Source organism: Crocuta crocuta, unplaced genomic scaffold (genome assembly GCF_008692635.1).
Source record: "Crocuta crocuta isolate KB4526 unplaced genomic scaffold, BGI_CrCroc_1.0 scaffold331, whole genome shotgun sequence".
Taxonomy (NCBI): domain Eukaryota; kingdom Metazoa; phylum Chordata; class Mammalia; order Carnivora; family Hyaenidae; genus Crocuta; species Crocuta crocuta.
Window position 1 is genome coordinate 2,494,122 of NW_027531015.1, and position 19,200 is coordinate 2,513,321.

Below are 19,200 nucleotides of genomic sequence, written 5' to 3' on the forward strand. Positions count from 1 at the left end.
CTTAATATATATTATTAATATAAATTTTAATATATTATGATATTTAATATTATATGACATATAATAATATATGTTGTATATTATTTATATAAATATAAATATATTTATTTAATTTATTTTGAGAGAGAGAGAGCGTTAGAGAATGTAAGAGAGCTGGAAGTGCAGAAGAAGAGGAAGAAAATTCTGAGCAGTCTCTGTGCTATCAGAGCAGAGCCTAACACAGGGCCCAATCTGACAAACCAGAAGATCATGACCTGACCCGAAATCAAAAGCTGAACACTCAACCAGCTGAGCTACGCAGGTGCCCTGGAGGAGGGTGTTTTTGATGGGATAGTCAGGCAAGGCCCATCTGAGAAAAGAATATTTCAGGAGAGGTGCACATGAACTGAGGAAGGGAGCAATGAGACTGTTTAATGGAAGAGTAATCTAAGTACCGGAAAGAGAATTTCAAAAGCACTAAAATGGAAACAAGTTGGCACATCTGAGAAACAAGGAGCTCAGTGTGGTTGGTGCTGAGTGAGGAAGGGAAGGAGTAGAAGAAAACAAAACTGAGGAGTGGGCCTGGCAAAAGGCCAAGGGGGATCTTAGAAACCATGGGAAGCTTATTTTTTACTTAGAGTAGGATAGGAAGCACTAAGATGTGTTGAGAAAAGTGTGTAACAAGATCTAATATATAATTTTAAATGATTACTTTGTCTACCACATGGAAGATTTCTTGAAGGACAGAAGGCGGCAGAAAGGAGGCCCATGGGAGGCTATTTTAGTAGTCTAGTGAGAAATGAGGGATGGCTTGTATTAGAGTATGTGATTATGAAGATGATTCACTGATGACGCCTACATTTTAGTTGGTTGTGTGCACTAAGATAGCGAAGTCTAGGAACAGGAGTTTGAGGTGAATTCAAGACTTTTACTTAACACAGGTTTTATACCAGTGTATGTATTATGATTAAAACATGCTTAGTCCTGGTACATGTATTACAGAGGATATAGGTTTGGTAGACAAGGATGTATGGAAACTATCCTTTGTGAAGGATTCATCTAAATTATTAGGGAAAAGATGCATTACTGATTTGGTTTCAGAAGAGCTTACTTAACTTAGAAGCATTAAATTAAAGTGTTATCTCTAACACATTTATTATGACACAAGAAATTACAGCTCACACATACAAACAGGTACACTAAAACCATAAAAGTACTCGATAAAACATAGGTGACTTTTTTGAATCCTGTGGTAGATTGTCGGCAAAGATGGCTGCTAATTATTCTTCCCATCCATATATTTTGCATACCCCCTTGTCACCCAGAGGTGGAAGACCCCTCCCCTCCCTTTAATACTAGACTGGTCAATTTCTTTGGTCAATATAATGGGGCAGAGTGAAGCTATGCCAGTTCTGACTGCTCCCACGAGTCTGGGAGCTAACACTTCCTATCCCCTCGGTGTTCTGAAAATCACTTAAGAAATCTGGTCACTTTGCAAGGAAGAATGACTCTGCCAACCCTTAGACGTTCTGGCCACCCCAACTGAAGCAACAGACATAAGAATGAGACGATCTTGGATGTTCCACCCTAGGTGAGTGCCTAGTGGAATATAACCAAATAATTCCATGGAAACAATGCAGGGAGGTCATTATGGATACTGCACGCACAGTAGATTTATAAAATCTCAAGCTTAGAGAAGTCAAATCTTTTATATTTAGCTGCAAGAAAAATCTGACTTTCCTATGGACGGAGATGCTACATTTATTTTCCTGGACTGTAACTAAATCTTCCCTCTGCCTGGTAAAAATTCACAATTTCTAATTCCAAAACTATCTACTATGCAAACACCCTTGAAAAGATAGTCTGGGACAATAGCAGCCAGTGCCTCTTATCACAAACTACCCAATAACACAAGACAACTATGAAGAATCACTTCTCATGAAATTCAGGATCTGGAACTTAACTCTTCCACAGCTGCTACCTCTGCTACCTTATATCTTGTGTAAATTAATGAATCTCTTTGTCCCTCTGTTTTCTCACAGGTAAAGTGATTTTAATAATAGTACTTTGAAGGATCAAGTTAAGGTGCTGGCTGGCTAACCTGCTAGAGAATGTGACTCTTGATTTCAGGGTTGTGAATTCAATCCCCACTCTGAGGGTAGAGATTACTTAAAAATAAAATCTTTAAAAAAAAAGAATTGAGTTGTTTAAAACATTAGATCAATGCCAATGCATGTCAAACTGAGTGGTAAAAATATTGGCAACAATTATAATTGTGATATATTTATAAAACTGACCCCTCTTCATCCATTATAAGTCCATGAAACAGTGAAACACTGCTGTGGAATGATATCCAAGATAGTTTTAAGTAAAAAAGAAAAAAAAAGGTGAAGCACTATAGAGCATGTTATTATTTGTATAAAATAAAAATATACATAAATATATGTGTATATCTACAGAACCACATATATAAATATTTGTTGGCTGTTTCCAGGCTATCCTTAAAATGTTCAAGTACTGGTAATCAGGATTGTTTACAATGAGAAGAGCCATGGCTAGGGAAGAGGGTAGAAGAGGAAAACATACTTTCCCTTTATACCATTTGGTAACTTTAGAACATTGTATTATGTGATTGTATTAACTATTTCCAAAGAATTAACAAAATAATTTACCTGAGTTGAAAATGTGCTTGTTGGGGCACGTGGGTGGCTCAGTCGGTTAAGCGTCCTACTTCAGCTCAGGTCATGATCTCATAGTCCTTGGTTTGAGCCCTGTGTCGGGCTCTGTGCTGACAGCTCAGAGCCTGGAGCCTGNCATATATATAAGATTTATGTTAAAAAAGATAAATGTTATTAAAACACTAAGTTAATTTTTTAAGTTTTTTAATGCTATTTTTGAGAGAGAGAGCATGAGTGGAGGAGGGGCAGAGAGAGGGAGACACAGAATCTGAAGCAGGCTCCAGGCTCNCAACCCATAAACTGTGAGATCATGACCAGAGCCGAAGTCGGACACTTAACCGACTGAGCCACCCAGAAGCCCCGCTATATATTTTAAATGAAGGTCTTTAACATCACGGAAATGCAAATCAAAACTACAATCACCTCACACTTGTTAGAATAGCTATTTTCAAAAAGATAAGAGATAACAAGTGTTGGTGAGAATGTGGAGAAAAGGGAACACTTAATGCACTTTCGGTGGGATTACAATCGATGGAACCACTGTGGAAAACAGTGTGGAGGTTCTTCAAAAAATTACAAATAGAACTGCCATCTGATCCAGCAACCCCACTTGTTTATGTATCCAAAGGAAATTAAATCACTATCTCAAAGAGATAGCTGCCTCCTCATGTTTATTGCAGCATTATTTATAATAGTTAAGACATGGAACCAGTGTCCATTAAGAGATGAATAAAGAAAATGTAATCTATTTATAAAGTGGAATATTATTCAAGTACAAAGAAGGAAGTCCTGTCATTTGTGACAACATGGATGAACGTTGAAGGCATTATGCTAAGTGAAATAAGTCAGACAAAGACAAATGCTATACAATGTTACTTATACATGTAAATGGAAAAGAACTGAACTCACAGAAATGGAGAACAGATTGGTGGTTTCCAGAGCTGGTGGGGAAAGTGGGGCCCGGGGAGGGGGGCGAGGAGGGAAATGTTGCTCAAAGGGCACAAACTTTCAGTTAAGAGGAATAAATTCTGGGGGTGTAACAAGTAGAATGGTGGTTATAGTTAACAATACTATGCTGTACACCTGAAGGTTGCTAGGAGAATAAATCTTAAATGTTCTCACAACAACAGAAAGAAATTATGTGCGGTGATGGATTTGTTAACTTACCTTATCATGGTGATTATTTTTCAATATATATGTGCATCAAATCATCACATTGTACATTGTACATCTTAAACTTACACAATGTTACGTGTTAATTATATCGCAATAAAGCTAAAAACAAAAGATGATCATCAATATCAGTACAAGTAAAAAGTAGAATCATGATCGTGCTTGGTCATTTCAAGTTGGATGAACATGGTTAAGTTGATTCAGTGATTTGCCTTCGTGTGGATTTAACTATTGAAGCTTCCTTTGAAATTTCAGTTTTGTTCTACTCCAGACCGCAAAATCTATATGAAGAAAGAAAGAAAGAAAGAAAGAAAGAAAGAAAGAAAGGAAGAGAGAAAGAAAGAAAGAAAGAAAGAAAGAAAGAAAGAAAGAAAGAAAGAAAGAAAGAAAGAAAGAAAGAAAGGAAGGAAGGAAGGAAGGAAGAAGAAAGAAAGAAAGAAAGAAAGAAAGAAAGAAAGAAAGAAAGAAAGAAAGAAGAAAACAAAAAACAAACAAAATGAACCAGAGCCTTTTTAAAAAGCCCTATTGAATTTTNTTGTACATCTTAAACTTACACAATGTTACGTGTTAATTATATCGCAATAAAGCTAAAAACAAAAGATGATCATCAATATCAGTACAAGTAAAAAGTAGAATCATGATCGTGCTTGGTCATTTCAAGTTGGATGAACATGGTTAAGTTGATTCAGTGATTTGCCTTCGTGTGGATTTAACTATTGAAGCTTCCTTTGAAATTTCAGTTTTGTTCTACTCCAGACCGCAAAATCTATATGAAGAAAGAAAGAAAGAAAGAAAGAAAGAAAGAAAGAAAGGAAGAGAGAAAGAAAGAAAGAAAGAAAGAAAGAAAGAAAGAAAGAAAGAAAGAAAGAAAGAAAGAAAGAAAGAAAGGAAGGAAGGAAGGAAGGAAGAAGAAAGAAAGAAAGAAAGAAAGAAAGAAAGAAAGAAAGAAAGAAAGAAAGAAAGAAGAAAACAAAAAACAAACAAAATGAACCAGAGCCTTTTTAAAAAGCCCTATTGAATTTTCTATGCACTTCTGAAGGTCTGTGGTTTTTATCATCAAACCACAAAAAAAGCAGGATTAAGACATGTGGGCCTTAGAGTGATGGTGAAAACTTCACATTAATTATGGATGAAAGCTTCAGCAGAGCCAAGCAAGTTCAGATAAAGTTTGGCAAATTTATTGTTTTTTTCCAGAAAACTAGCCAAGTATTACAGGGGGGAATACCCATCCTCTCTCCCTCCACCACCACATGTTCCCCTTTGTATCAATTGTGACATTGAGATTTTGGCAATTTTGCACTGGATTTATGAGAATTGGAAAGAAGTCTAACGAGCAGCAAACTCTCGGGCTTCCTTTGTAGACATCCATCCCAAAGAGGTTCACATTTGGAAGTCTGTTATTGCTGATATCTGCCTCTTGTACTAAATCTCACCCTTAAAATGTCCCAGATCTTCTTGTGATACGGCTAGCTCTCAGAAAAATACTGCTGTTGCCAGACAGCTGAGAACCCTTAATACTGATATAATACTTTGTTAACAATCATTGCTTATTCTATAGTATTGTAAAAATATATTTTGTTATATGTAAGGTTTCAATAGACCAAGCATCCACTCTAAGTCAGTCTTTATCTACCAACCTACATGGTGGCATCTATGGATATTGGCATTTGAAAACTTGGGCTCACATCTGAATTTTAGCTTCCCTTACCTACTCTGCAAGTTTGGAAAATGACTCCACCTCTGAGTATCACTTTCTCTAGAAGAAATAGGGCTTGTAATGCATTACAGTGCATTTTCCATGCCCATAAGGGACCTGGGAGGAAAAAAGTTGGTACATTCAATGGGGATGATGGAAGAGATTTTAATGAAGGGACTATTTATAGACTTGTGGGTGGGGTTAATGGGAAGTGTGCAAGGGGGTGAAAAAGCACCAGCTGGAAACAATTACTATCTTTATCCTAAAAGGGGTGAGGAAAGGGAGTGGTTACCAGAAGCCCCAAGAACTGTAGCTATAGGTCAAGGCTACTCAGTAGGAGCCGAAAAGAGATGTAATATGTGTAAACTGTCTAGGGAAAATAAATTAGCATGGGAACATCTAATATTTACTTTAAAAATAAATAAAATAGTTATAGAAGGAAAGGGTGAGTTTTGTGAACATATCAACAGTTGAAAATTGGTGATAATACTATCAACTTTTTCCATAGTAAGAAGAAATAACATTCCTGGGATTTTTAAAATATTATAAAACTTAAATTTACAAAAAATATGATATGACAAACCAATGGAAAAGAATTGATAATTTTAAAGCTAAATACATAAAAAGAGTTTCAATATGACAAAAACTACTAGGGGGAAGATAGTTTCTCAGTAAATATTGATTGGAAATTGGTCAATAGCTTTGAAAAAAATTGGATGCTGTCCAACTTTTTCTTTATTTTTTGTAGGGGTTTCTGATAAACACTCATGGGATTGTGTTAAAATCTCTGAGTAAGATGAGAGATCAGTTAATTTATTCCTGAAAATCTGTCTTCAAGATATATATTTACTCAGCTTTAATAGTCACGATCAAACTTGGTGTATCAAACAATTTTGTCATCATTCCGGTATATCCGAGGTAAGAGATTTCCCCTTCAGTCTTGACTGGAAAGAAGAGAATGTGGAGCAGTGTGAGAGAATTAATCCTTTGTGGTTGTAATTTGTTATTGCTGTGTATTTTAGTGCAAACTGTCTGATCCAGTTCATAAATTTTAGCATATATTTTTAGAAAATCTAAAGCTGCTCAACATCTTTACCATTCTCCCAAATAATACAAAAAAATTTAGAATGACTTATTTGCTACTTTTTACTTTAGTTCTGTTTTTAGTCCTCAAAGGAGAAAAGATTATTTAATGCCATTAGTATTTTTTTTTTTTTTAAGGAATAGAATTGCTTTATTATTTTATTATTATTATTATTATTTTTTTAATAGTTTATTGTCAAATTAGTTTCCACATAACACTCAGTGCTCATCCCCACAAGTGTCCATTAGTATTTTTAAAATTGATAATAATTTTGTATTGAAGTAGAAGTATAATTAACATACCATGTTACATTATTTTCAAGGGTACAATATAATGATTCAACAGTTCTGTACATTGATCAGTTTCCATCAGGATAAGTGTACTCTTAATCCCCTCTATCTGTTTCAACCGTCCCCCCACCTACCTCCCTTTTGGCAACCACCACTTTGTTCTCTGTATTCAAGAGTCTGTTTTTGTGTTGTTGTTTGTTTCTTTGTCTTTTTTTGTTTGTTTGTGTGTTTGTCTTGTTTCTCAAATACCATAGAACTGAAATCATTTGTTCTTCATCTTTCTCAGTCTGACTTATTTCACTTAGTGTAATCTGTCCATATTGTTATAAATGGCAAGATCTCATTTTTTTCTTTTTGTGGCTGTATATATCTTCATTAATATTTGTTTAAGTTTAGCCACATATTTAACCTTTTATCTACTCATCATTGCTTTTTTTTTTTTTTTTTTTTTAAANTTCCGGGATCATTCTCCTACTACCTCAAGGACATTATTTAAATCTTACAGTCTAGAGGTTCCTTTAGAGAAGTGTGTGCTAATAAACTTGCACAGCTTTAATTTCTTTGAATATATCTTTATATCACTTTCATGTTAATAAATATTTCTACCATCCACATAATTCCAGTTTCACAGTCATTCTACATTGCACATTGAAAATGTTCCACAGGGAGTTTAATTGTTTTTTTTTTTGCTAAAAAATTAGCACTTAGTCCAATGGATGTTCCTTCACAGCTGATCTCGTTTTGCCCTAGATGTTTTTCTTCTAATATTTAATTATGATATGCTTGGGTGCACTTTATTTATTATGTTGGAAGTCATTGTGCTTCTTAACTTTGAGGTTGTAAGTCTTTCATAATTTTTGGAAAGTTATCAACATTATGTCGGAATACTTTGTTTTCCTAATCTCTGTAGCATCTCCTTATGGTACTCCAATAAGTCATTTATTAGAACTTTTCTATTTTCCTTCCATGCCTCTTCAGAGATATTTTTTTAAATCATTATCATTATGGAGGGAAAACAATGGTAATTTTTCCTACTTATGTCCTGTTTCTAATTATACTGAATGAGTCAAAAATGATAAACCTATTAGATGACAGCCACCTAGTTTAGGGACTAGGAAATCCTTTTTATATTCAGAATTAACTTATAAAATTCCTTCTTTTAAACTATTTATAAAAAATTTTTTATTCAATTAACTATTCAAGAGAGAGTAAGTTCACTTCAAAGATTTGCAGAAACCAAAAAAAAAAAAACCATCAACAAAATGAAAAGGCAAACTACTGAAAGAGAGAAAATATTTGCAAATATTTACAAATTATATATCCGACTATGATATATTTATATATATACATACATATGTATAAAAACTCACACAACTCAATACTGAACAATGTCTGATTTAGAAATGTGCAGAGAATCTAAATGGACATTTTCCCTAGAAAGACACACAGCTGGCTGGCAGGGACATGAAAAGGTGCTCAACATCACTCCTCATCAAACACACGCAAATCAAAACCACAATAGATATCACATCATACCTATTAGAACAGCTGTTTTCACAAAAGATGTGTGATAACAAGTGTTGATGAGGATGTGGAGAAAAGTGAACCCTTGTGCACTGTTCGTGGAAATGTAAATTGGTGCAGCCACTGTGGAAAACAGTATTGGGATTCCTCAAAAAAATTAAAAATAGAACTACCATATGACTCAGCAATCAGTAAGTTCTGGGAATTTACTCACATACAATGAAAACACTGTGGAATACTATTCAGACATAGAAAAAGAATGAAATATTACCATTTGTGACAACATAGATGAGTCTTGAGGCCATTATGTTAAATTAAATAAATCAGACAGAGAAGGGCAAACACTATACAATTTCACTTACATGAGAAATCTAAAAAGCAAAACCAACCTCATAGATACAGACAATAAATTGGTGGTCGCCAGAAGCTGGGGATAAGGGTTGAGTTAAATAAGTGAAGGAGTCAAAAGGTATAAGTTTTCAGTTATAAAATAAATAATTTATGGAGATATAATGTAGAGCATGGTGACTGTAGTTAATAATGCTGCATTGCATATTTGAAAAAAATTTTAATGTTTACTTATTTTTGAAAGAGACAGAGTGTGTGTAGGGGAGAGACAGAGAGAAAGGGAGACATAGAATCAAGCAGACTCTAGGCTCTCAGCTGTCAGCACAGAGCTCGTTGTGGGGCTTGAACTCATAGACCTTGAGATCATAACCTGAGCCAAAGTCAGATGCATAACAGACTGAGCCACCCAGGGGCCTCTACACTGCATATTTGAAAGTTGCTAAAAGAATAGATCTTAGAAGTTTCTCATCACAAGAAAAAAATCTGTAACTCTGTAGATGATGGATGTTGACTAGAATCATTGTAATCATTTACAAGATACACAAATATGAATCACTCTGTTGTACAGCTGAAACTAACGTAAAGTTGTATGCCAATTATATTTCAAAGATAATTCATAGGAATTATATTTGCCTTCAAATGGTTTAATGAACTTCAGTATTAGACATAATTTATTTACTATCTTGAACTATGTCTTTTACAATTGCTGTTCTTTATTTTGATTCATGTAAATTTTTTTGATTCTAGATTGTTTAATTTATTAGAAAAGAATTGGGGGCACCTGGGTGGCTCAGTCTTTTAAGCACCTGACTTCAGCTCAGGTCATGATCTCGTGGTTTGTGGGTTCGAGTCCATGTCTGGCTCTGTGTTGACAGCTCAGACACTGAGCCCCCTTCAGATACTGTGTTTCCCTCTCTCTCTCTCTCTGCCCCTCCCCGACTCACACTCTGTCTCTGTCTTTCTCAAAAAGAAATTAACTGTAAAAATTTTTATAAAAAAAGAAGAGTGAATGATTAAAATCTCTACTGTAAATATATTTAAGGTTTTGTTTTCCTAATTTTAGTATTATCTGTCTTTGATCAGAAAACACACAACACAGGATGGGGAGAGTGCTGAGACTGGCATGTAGTTCTTTCCAAATGTATATTGGCTTTTAAAAGCCATGGAATAATATTTTTAATGTATCAATATATTCTTTTTAACAGAATAAATGAAATTTCTAAGTTGTTTATACTAATATGTGCAAAATCCAGAAATAGATTAAAATTCAAACTTCAAAAAGTAATTATGGGATAAATATCTGGAGACCTTTCTGACCATAATCTTAGTAGTGAATAATTTTAAGACTGTATATTATATCAGTGTTGGAGAATTAAGGAAGTAATGATACAGAGATTTAAAGAATTTAGAGATAGCTGATATTTAAGTGTGTTAGTTCAGAGGAGAATGAAGCAATAATTTTAAAAAGAGTTACAGTAATACATAAAATTCAAGAGACTAACATTTATTTCAAAATAATATCTTTAGAAGCAAAGAATAAATAAATTTTCAAATGTATGAATTGCTTCCTCTTTGAAGTTGAAGTCTTGACAAGGTTTATTTGGGACTTGATTAATTAAAAATAATATAAAACCAGTATTTGAGATGAGAGACATAAAAAATGTGACCTACTTCAGTCAAAGGACATTTTATAGTCAAAGATAAGTTGAAAATATTTATAAAATAATTTAGGACATGAAAAACAGTAAAGAAATTATATAAACCTAAAATAGTTTAGTACTTAATATAAGTTTTAGAATAAGATTTCCTGGATTCAAATCTCTGGTTTCCATCACAGCTAATCCTGTTTGACGTTGACTTTGGGAAACTTATGCTCTCTTTGTTTCATTTTCCTGCAAATTGGAGATAATGGGATCTAACTCATAAAATTTTTTAGAACAAATAGATTAATTATTCTAAAATGCTTAGTACAGTGACTAGTATGTAGTAAGTGTTGAATGCATGTGAGATATTATTGCCATATATTATTGCTATTATAATAATGGTTAGGAAATACTTCTATGGCATCATTATCTTATTATCCTGCTCTTCCCCAAAGCTGATTACAAATATATAATATATATATGCAAATTATATTGTATTATATATATTTTTATATACGCAAATAAGCATCTGTACATGTGTCTGTGTGTGTTAATTTTCACTGACTTGTGATTTAATAAAGTCAACAAACAGATTTGTATTTTGAGGTCCAGCTATAAATCAATACTTAGAAGTCAATGTAGCCAAATGGTTATGAAGACAGCTTCCTCTTAAAAGTAGACTGCCTTTTAGGCACCTATGTGGCTGAGCAGCTTGGAGCTTGCTTGGGATTCTCTCTTTTCTCTCTTTCAGCTCCTCCCCTACTCATGCTCTCTCTTTCTCTTTCTCAAAACAAATAAATAAACATTTAAAAAAATTGAACTTTCATTTACTAATTGTATGACTCATGACAAGTTACTTTGTCTCTACTGGTTTTAGCTTTGTCATCTGTAAAATGATAATAATAATAATAGTATTTTCCTCCTGGGATTCTTGTGAGGATTAAGTGAGTTAATATATGTAAAATACTTAGAATGGTGTTGACACAGTATTTAGCTATGTTACTAGGTATTATTTAATGATTGTTTATTTTAAATACATTTATGCTCTCTTTACTATTTTATTGTACAAACAAAATGATAATGTAGTCACATGTACTCACAGGTATATTTAAATGTTCAAAAACTAAACTTTGCTTTATGTATCAGGACTTATGTATAATTAGGACTCATTTAAGCTCAAATGATTCTTTTTTGAAATAGATGAATAAACCGCATGGTTAGATTTTCTCTGGTCTTACCTACTACAAATGCTTCCCAGGTGTATACACTTTAGTCATTTCTCTTTTTCCTTTCTTTCTTCTGCCTTCTTCTAAATCCAAATGAAATATATATACTGTATTTTTTAAAACTATGGTCATTCAACCCTAAATAAATTATGTAGTTAGTATAGTTTTGAAATGTTACCCGTTAAATCTTTTTCAACTACATTCCCACATCAATGTTTAACTTCGAGATTTGGAAGACATATAGATAAATAAAAGAGAGCAAAATTGAATTATTTCTTTAAAAATGTTCCCTTAAAATACACTAAAGTTATAGATGGCAACATGTCAGATTATGTTTTGCTTCACAAAACATAAAAGAATTTCAGCTATGAGTTTCGAGACTGCCTGTGGGTAAAGTTTGTCCATAGCAAACTATTAATTAGTAGCAAGTTTTTAAAACTTTATATGCAATGACTAACGTTAGCTATATTCTTGGATGGAAGACTCATAACAAAATAATGGAATTCTGATAAACAAAGTAAGGGTTAATTTTGTTTGTGCATTGCTACAACTGAAGTACTTATCTGTATAATCAATTGATCAAAAATCAAAGAAAATTTTAATGTAATATTTAGAGTTAAGGGTGTTTCATAATGTCTTCAGGTAAAAAATACTCTTTCCAAAAGAGCCTCTTTGCACGTATAGTAAATATAATAGCAAACTTAACTGTTTAAAACATGTTTTTACACATACTGTGTCTTCTGATGGAGAAAAATTCTGTTATGCTATTACTTTCATTGACAGATCACAGATGAGGGATATGAGCTTAAGATCAAGCATTTCAATGTACAATTTCTGAATTTAAGTCTTGGGTCTTTTTTGTTGTTATTGTTTATTTATTTATTTTGAGAGAGAGTGAGGGAGCACAAGCAGGGGAGGGGCAGAGAGAGACAGAGAGAGAGAAACCCAAGCAGCCTCTGCTCTGAAGGCTATATCCCACAAACTGTGAGATCATGACTTGAGTTGAAATCAAGAGTTGGATGCTTAACCGACTGGGCCGCCCAGATGTGCCTAAGTCTTGGGTCTTTTGACTTCACTCCTTTGAATATTGAGAAGAATCAATGCTTTGAAATGTGGAAATTGTAAACCATTCTTTTAAATCAACCACATCCTTTTATTTTTATCTGTAGTGCATGAATAAACTTTTAGAATTTTTATGCTACAGTGTATAGCAATTACAAATATTTGGTGGGTACTTTAAGAGATGATGACTGTAAATTTACTACATTTCCTCAAGTATTTATAGTCACTTACAGCAATCTTTGTCATGGTGAAAAAGGAGGAAGAAGAGATTGACTTGAAGACAACCTCTCTGAACAAGGCAATAGTGAGGCTGAAAAAGCAAATGCCACAAAATTTCACATGCTAGCAAAGGTGACAAAACCATTTTAAGTCCTGTCTTCAGTCCACAAGTGGTTGGTTACAAAAGAACTTGGTTTGGCCCATTATTGAGCCTTTAGTGAGTTGCCACATTGAAAGGATACAGTCTCAATTTTGCCACAAAGATTTTTTTTCTGATTTTGATCTGTTTTCCCAGAAGCAGTAGCTTAGGTTCCTTTTCAGAAGGCTCTATTTTTTTAATGTTTATTTATTTATTTATTTATTTATTTACTTTTGATGGTTTTTTTTTTTAATTTATTTCTGAGAGAGACAGAGAGAGAGAGAGAGACAGCATGAGCAGGGGAGGGTCAGAGGGAGAGGGAGATACAGAATCTGAAACAGCCTCTGGGCTCTGAGCTGGCTGTCAGCACAGAACCCGATGAGGGGTTCGAACCCACCAGCCGTAAGATCATGACTTTGGAGGGGTTCGAACCCACCAACCGTGAGATCATGACCTGAGCCAAAGTCGGATGCTGAACCGACTGAGCCACCCGGGCGCTCCATAATGTTTATTTATTCTTGACAGAGAGAGAGACAGACAGACAGACAGAGTACAGTGGGGAGGGGGGCAGAGAGTGAGAGGGAGACAGATTCTGAAATAGGGTCCAGGCCTGATACAGGGCTTGAATTCAGAAAGAGTGAGATCATGACCTAGACTGAAGTCCAAAGCTCAATCAACTGAGCCACCTAGTGCCCCAGAAAGCTCTGACTATTTGATCTCTACACCCTCTAGACCAAAGGCCATTTCAAGCTTAAATACATTTGCTCAAGTCTCAGTAGAAATGTTCTTTACCAAGGAGAGTAAAATTCCCTAGTTCTGTTTTATCTATTCTCTGTCAAACAATGCATGTGATCAGATGATGACCTACTGGTGTAAGAGTTGGGTTGATCTTAAGGATTCATAAAGTAAATCACAAATATAGAGACAAAAGGACACTGTCGTCTTCACTTTCGTGACAGTTGGTAATGCCAGAAAGAAAGAGGGCATAAGTTAAAAAGTATTTATATTGTTTCAGGGAAGAAGATGAGGGAATGCCAAATCTGTATTATTACATCATTGAGGGAAAAAAATGCAAATAAAGATTGAGCGACAGTAAAATCTTCTCTTTTCTTGTGCTTTTTGCCAAATTGCCACTGGAAGATTGTTTTCATATTAAAATGCAAGAAGTAAAGTACGGGGAAATAAAGCTCTTACTACTCTGGTACAAATGATAAGAGCAAACCTGCATGTTTTCTTATACAGGTGAATACATCATTGGGTAAAACCTAAATGGTTGTATGCAAAATACCTTATAACTATTAACAAAATAATGTGATTCTGAATGCATTCAAGAGATGTGCAATTGTATTTTGTCAGTTCCTGTGAGTACTTGCCTTGATTCAGTGAAATTAAGTTGTATAAATAAATTTCACTCATTGCTATCTTGGAAAAAGAAAGCAAAAAAGACTTTTTTTAATAAGCAGTTTTTAGGGTGTCCTCCTCCCCCAAACACACACATCCTGCTGAACGATTTGAGATAATAACACTTAAGGAAACATTCTCTTTTTTGCTTTTGGGAAAGGTCAGGCGTATAGAAAGTTTTCCAAGAAAAAATGAGGAGGGTCTATTTGCCTCAGGCCAACAGAGCGTATTTGATTAGAGGTAAAAGAAACCAACAACAAAAAGAGCCCTTCGATAGCTTTCCTGGAGTGTTGACTTACCCTTCGCAATCATCAACGCCTCACTGCACACCATTGCAGGGAGAGGAGAAAACATCCCTCTCTTTCATTTATTTTTCCTTTAAAAGGCCAAACATGCTGTCTTTGGATAGATTTCAATCCTGCTTTAATTCATTAAAAAGGGAAACAAAATCACCATTTACATCCTTGACAGCTGGCAGGTGTTATGTGTTCTTGCTACTTCTGCCAAGTCGCAAAGGTTTCATTCAACTCAGTCACGGGTCCTTGGAGAGCTGTGAATGTGGAGCCCATCAAAACACCCTGGTAACAAAGGCGCTGGGACCTGCAGGCGTGGGGGGTATTGTGCCAACGCGCCGGTGTGTAGGAAGTCATAACTTCTCAAAACTTCAAAAAGAAGCTTGCCCCAAAAGCTTTGAGAGGGTTCAGATCATGAGGCGTTTCTGGGCCACTTGGGGCAGAAACGTATCAAAGTTTTGTTGATTATCTTTAACATGCTTTCTAGATATCTAAAGTAAGAAGTATTTTTAAGAGAACAAAAATAGTAAAAAAAAAATTAGGAATTTACTACCTTCCATTAAAAAATATAGAACAGTGGAACTTGTCAACTGAATTTGGGAACATAACAGAATTTTTGGAAATTAAAATGTACATTTTCTTTGGTAAAAAAAATACTAATTTCCTATGAGGATGAGTGTGTTATGAGTAGGGTAGTGATAAAATGGTGATAAAATAATGAATTAGGAGCTTCTTTATGTTATTTACCTGTGGAAACAAAAAGGTACTGAATTAAAACATGGCCATAAGAAATGGCTAGCTGTAAATTAATTAATTATGGTAAAGTGTAGATCTCTAATTGTAATTTTCTGTTGGCTTAGTTGATTATAATTATCACTAGCCTTGCAGTGAGAGATAATGCAGTAACAAGGTAACTGTTAATTGCTAGTGCTTAGAGATCTCTAACCTAGTGTTTAGAGATCTACTTTTGAAGCCTGATTCTCTGAATTCCTACCACTTTTGCCATAGATACGTGACTTTGGTTAAGTTAATTAATCTTTTAATCATCAATATCTTTACTTATAAATTGGAATAAAGTAACAGTATCTACTTCATAGTGTGAAGAAGAAACAAGATACTGATATGAAGTGTTTAACAAACTTACATTATAATCACATTATAAGCATTAAAAGATATTAATGTTAATTATTACCATAATTTAAAATACATATTTAATTTGAGAGTTTCCAGAAGTACCAGCATAAATAATGTATTTAAGCACTATACTAACAAAGTAGGACTGTCATCCTTGTCCATGAAAGTCAAACGATTTGCAGACTGGACATAGATGTCACTGTCCGTCTTTGTTCTTAGTGCTTTAAAGTAGAATCAGAATTTTAATTTAGATCCCTAATTTTGGTTTATACTCAAGACTTTTTGACTAACTGAAGGGGGAGAGAAATAAACCTAGAATAAAATGGAGAGCATGTATTTTGCTTATATTGTGATTCATGCATTTATATTTTAACACTGTAAGTCAATGTTTTATTTAGTCAATTAGCATGCACGTGTGTGTGTGTGTGTGTGTGTGTCTGTATTCAATCTTTGAGGACATCACCACCTTTACCACGGGCCTGGAAAGGATCCATAGCCACTTTCATAACTGAGTCTCAATCCAGCCCAGGAGTATGGACAAATAAATATGACTGAATTTATTAAATTAAACAATAGTTTTAGGCATAAGAAACTATTTATCAATCTTCAATATATTATAAAAAATTGCTGTTTTGTCAATCATAGATTGTTTCTATAACTTGGCTAGGTCAGTTTCGCATTGTTTCAGTTAGTTATATTTAAATGCTTGTTATTTTCGGATCTCGACTTCTTATCTCTGGTAAGAAGAATGACTCAGAGCTGCAACTACAGACCAGAAAGAGGATTACTTTTGGCTTTAAAACCAAAAAGCCAGAGGCACTGACTTTTCCGGCAAAATGTAATCATTATGGCATGTGTTCAGCCTTAGGTTGTTTCATTTATTAAGCCAAAGAATTCTTATAACAAGGAATTGCTTTTAAGAAACCATCTTGTTGCTTTTCATCTGTGCAAATTTTTTTTGTAGATTAAAAAAAAATCTAATACCTAGGCTAATGCCTGCCACTGAAATTAATTTGCAGAATAATATGAAGTAAGTTCCGGTCATTATTATTTTATTTCTTTCAGTGTGGGGAGCTGAGAGACATATTTTGTTTCCAACCAGACCTTATAGTGAGAAGTGTCCTTGGTAATGAGCTTTGAAATACATTTTTTAGATAGCAGGCAAGACCAAGAATTCTTTATCTAGAGGTCTGTAGGGCTTCTACTATATACGTTCTGAAGTTTCTGGACTAGTATAGAATCACAAACTTCAAGATATGTGGAAGATATTGGAAAGACAGAGTTACAAATATGTTATAACAATTCTTTCTTGATGAACTGTTAAATTTCTCTAATAAATTTAGCTACAATTTTAAAGTCTAATAATTTGTAGGCAAGTATGCTTCAAGCAAAAGGGATCTGTCATGATGAAGACTTTTGTTCCAGAAGAAAAATATTTTCTTTCTTTAATGTTTAGTTTTTATTTTGAGATAGAAAGAGAGAGAGGGAGAGAGCTAACAAGGGAGGAGCAGAGACAGATAGAGAATCCCAGGCAGACTACGCAATGTAGGTGCCCAGCCGGACACAGGACTTGAACTCACAAACCATGAGATCATGACCTGAGCCAAAACCAGGAGTGGAATGCTTAACTGACTGAACCACCCAGGTGTCCCAAGAAAAGTAGTTTCAGCATCTCAAAGGCAAAATATTTAAAGGTGAAATTTTACTGTATGAAATACTCCCTCTTTGTAATGACACCATTTTCTGTAAGTTGTTAAATTTCCAAAATGTAAAATAAGACTCTTATACAAACATAAAATGAACATATATCAACAACTGTATTCAATTCATTAATTAATAATAGAACCAGCCCGATGTGAAGACAAGTTCAAAGAGCTTCTTGGAAGCTGAGTGTCAAAAAAATTTAATAAGGACAGTTTGAATAAGATTGCAAGGTTAGATACAATGCTAGTGAATCTCGTAAAAGGCAAAGAAACATAATCCTTGGGATTATCTCTATTTTGGACACAAATTATTTGCATATCTACCAGACAAAATCTACAGGTGAACATGTAACTTCAGCAAGTCTGAGACTTTAACCAGTTATAAATAGGAAGTTGGAAAAGAGTATATTTTCAAAAGTTCTTAAGTCATTTTTAGATGGGACTGTGCTACTTTGATCTGTCCTTGACAAGACATACCACTTCCTTTTTGAAAAAATCTTTTAGATAATTTTCAACTTTCAGATAATTTTTCTTAACAAAATAAAACCATGACTTTCCATGGCTAAGAATATTGTAATTCTCTACTTTCACTCAGGTTGTTGACCGCCTCCTCTTGATGCTTCTCTCACCGTGTCTCCAACATTATGTTCCTAAAGCACATTCCATGAGACAGGTGGAATCCATGGGCAAACACAGTTAGAGATATTGACATATTCTGTTTCCCATTACCAATGGAGCTACAATTGGACATTGGATATAATTAGAATTAGTATGGAAGAGTGGTAAGTCTCCTGTTCCATGTACAGTCTTGGAAAAAGTAAAGAACAAGAAGAGCCACCATGATGGAATGGAATTTCAGTTATGGACAGCTGAGAGAGTAAATTTCCCTTCTTTTGCAAAAGGTGCTATGTATGCGTGTATGTATGTATGTATGTATGTACGTATGTAATGTCTTTATTGAAAAGTTTATTCATTTATTTTGAGAGACACAGAAAGGACACATCACAGGGGAGTGGCAGAGAGGGGAGGAGAGAGAGAGAATCCCAAGCAGGCTCTGCACTGTCAGTGCGGACCCCAACATGAGGCTCAAACTCACAAATAGTGATATCATGACCTGAGCTGAAGGCAAGAGCAGGGCGCTTAACTGACTAAGCCCCCCAGGTTCCCCTTTAATGTCTTTCTTTCCATGACATTAGAGAGCAATAAAATGGATAGACTGCATCATACTTGGACATAGCAGATACTTTCTAACTCCAAGTCTCTTACAAGGTAGAGCTGAAATCAGGAGAAAGCCTGAGGATAAAGGAAACAACTATAAAAATATCTCAGTTAATGTTAATTTATGGATCAAAATATGAATCTAGGTCTTCCAAATTTACCCAAAAGTCTTTTCATGTAACGTTAGAGAAGAAATTCTGGTGACCAAAATCCAAACCACTACGACAACCTCAGCATTTCCTTGAATATGTGGGAGTAATTCTTTGCTGTATCTGGACCAGAATAAGCTATTAATCAACTTCAGAGCAGCTTTGTTAATAAATAAAATAATAATAAGCACCTGGTATGTGTGAGGATTTCTATCCGCTCATTCATTATAACTATACTTCT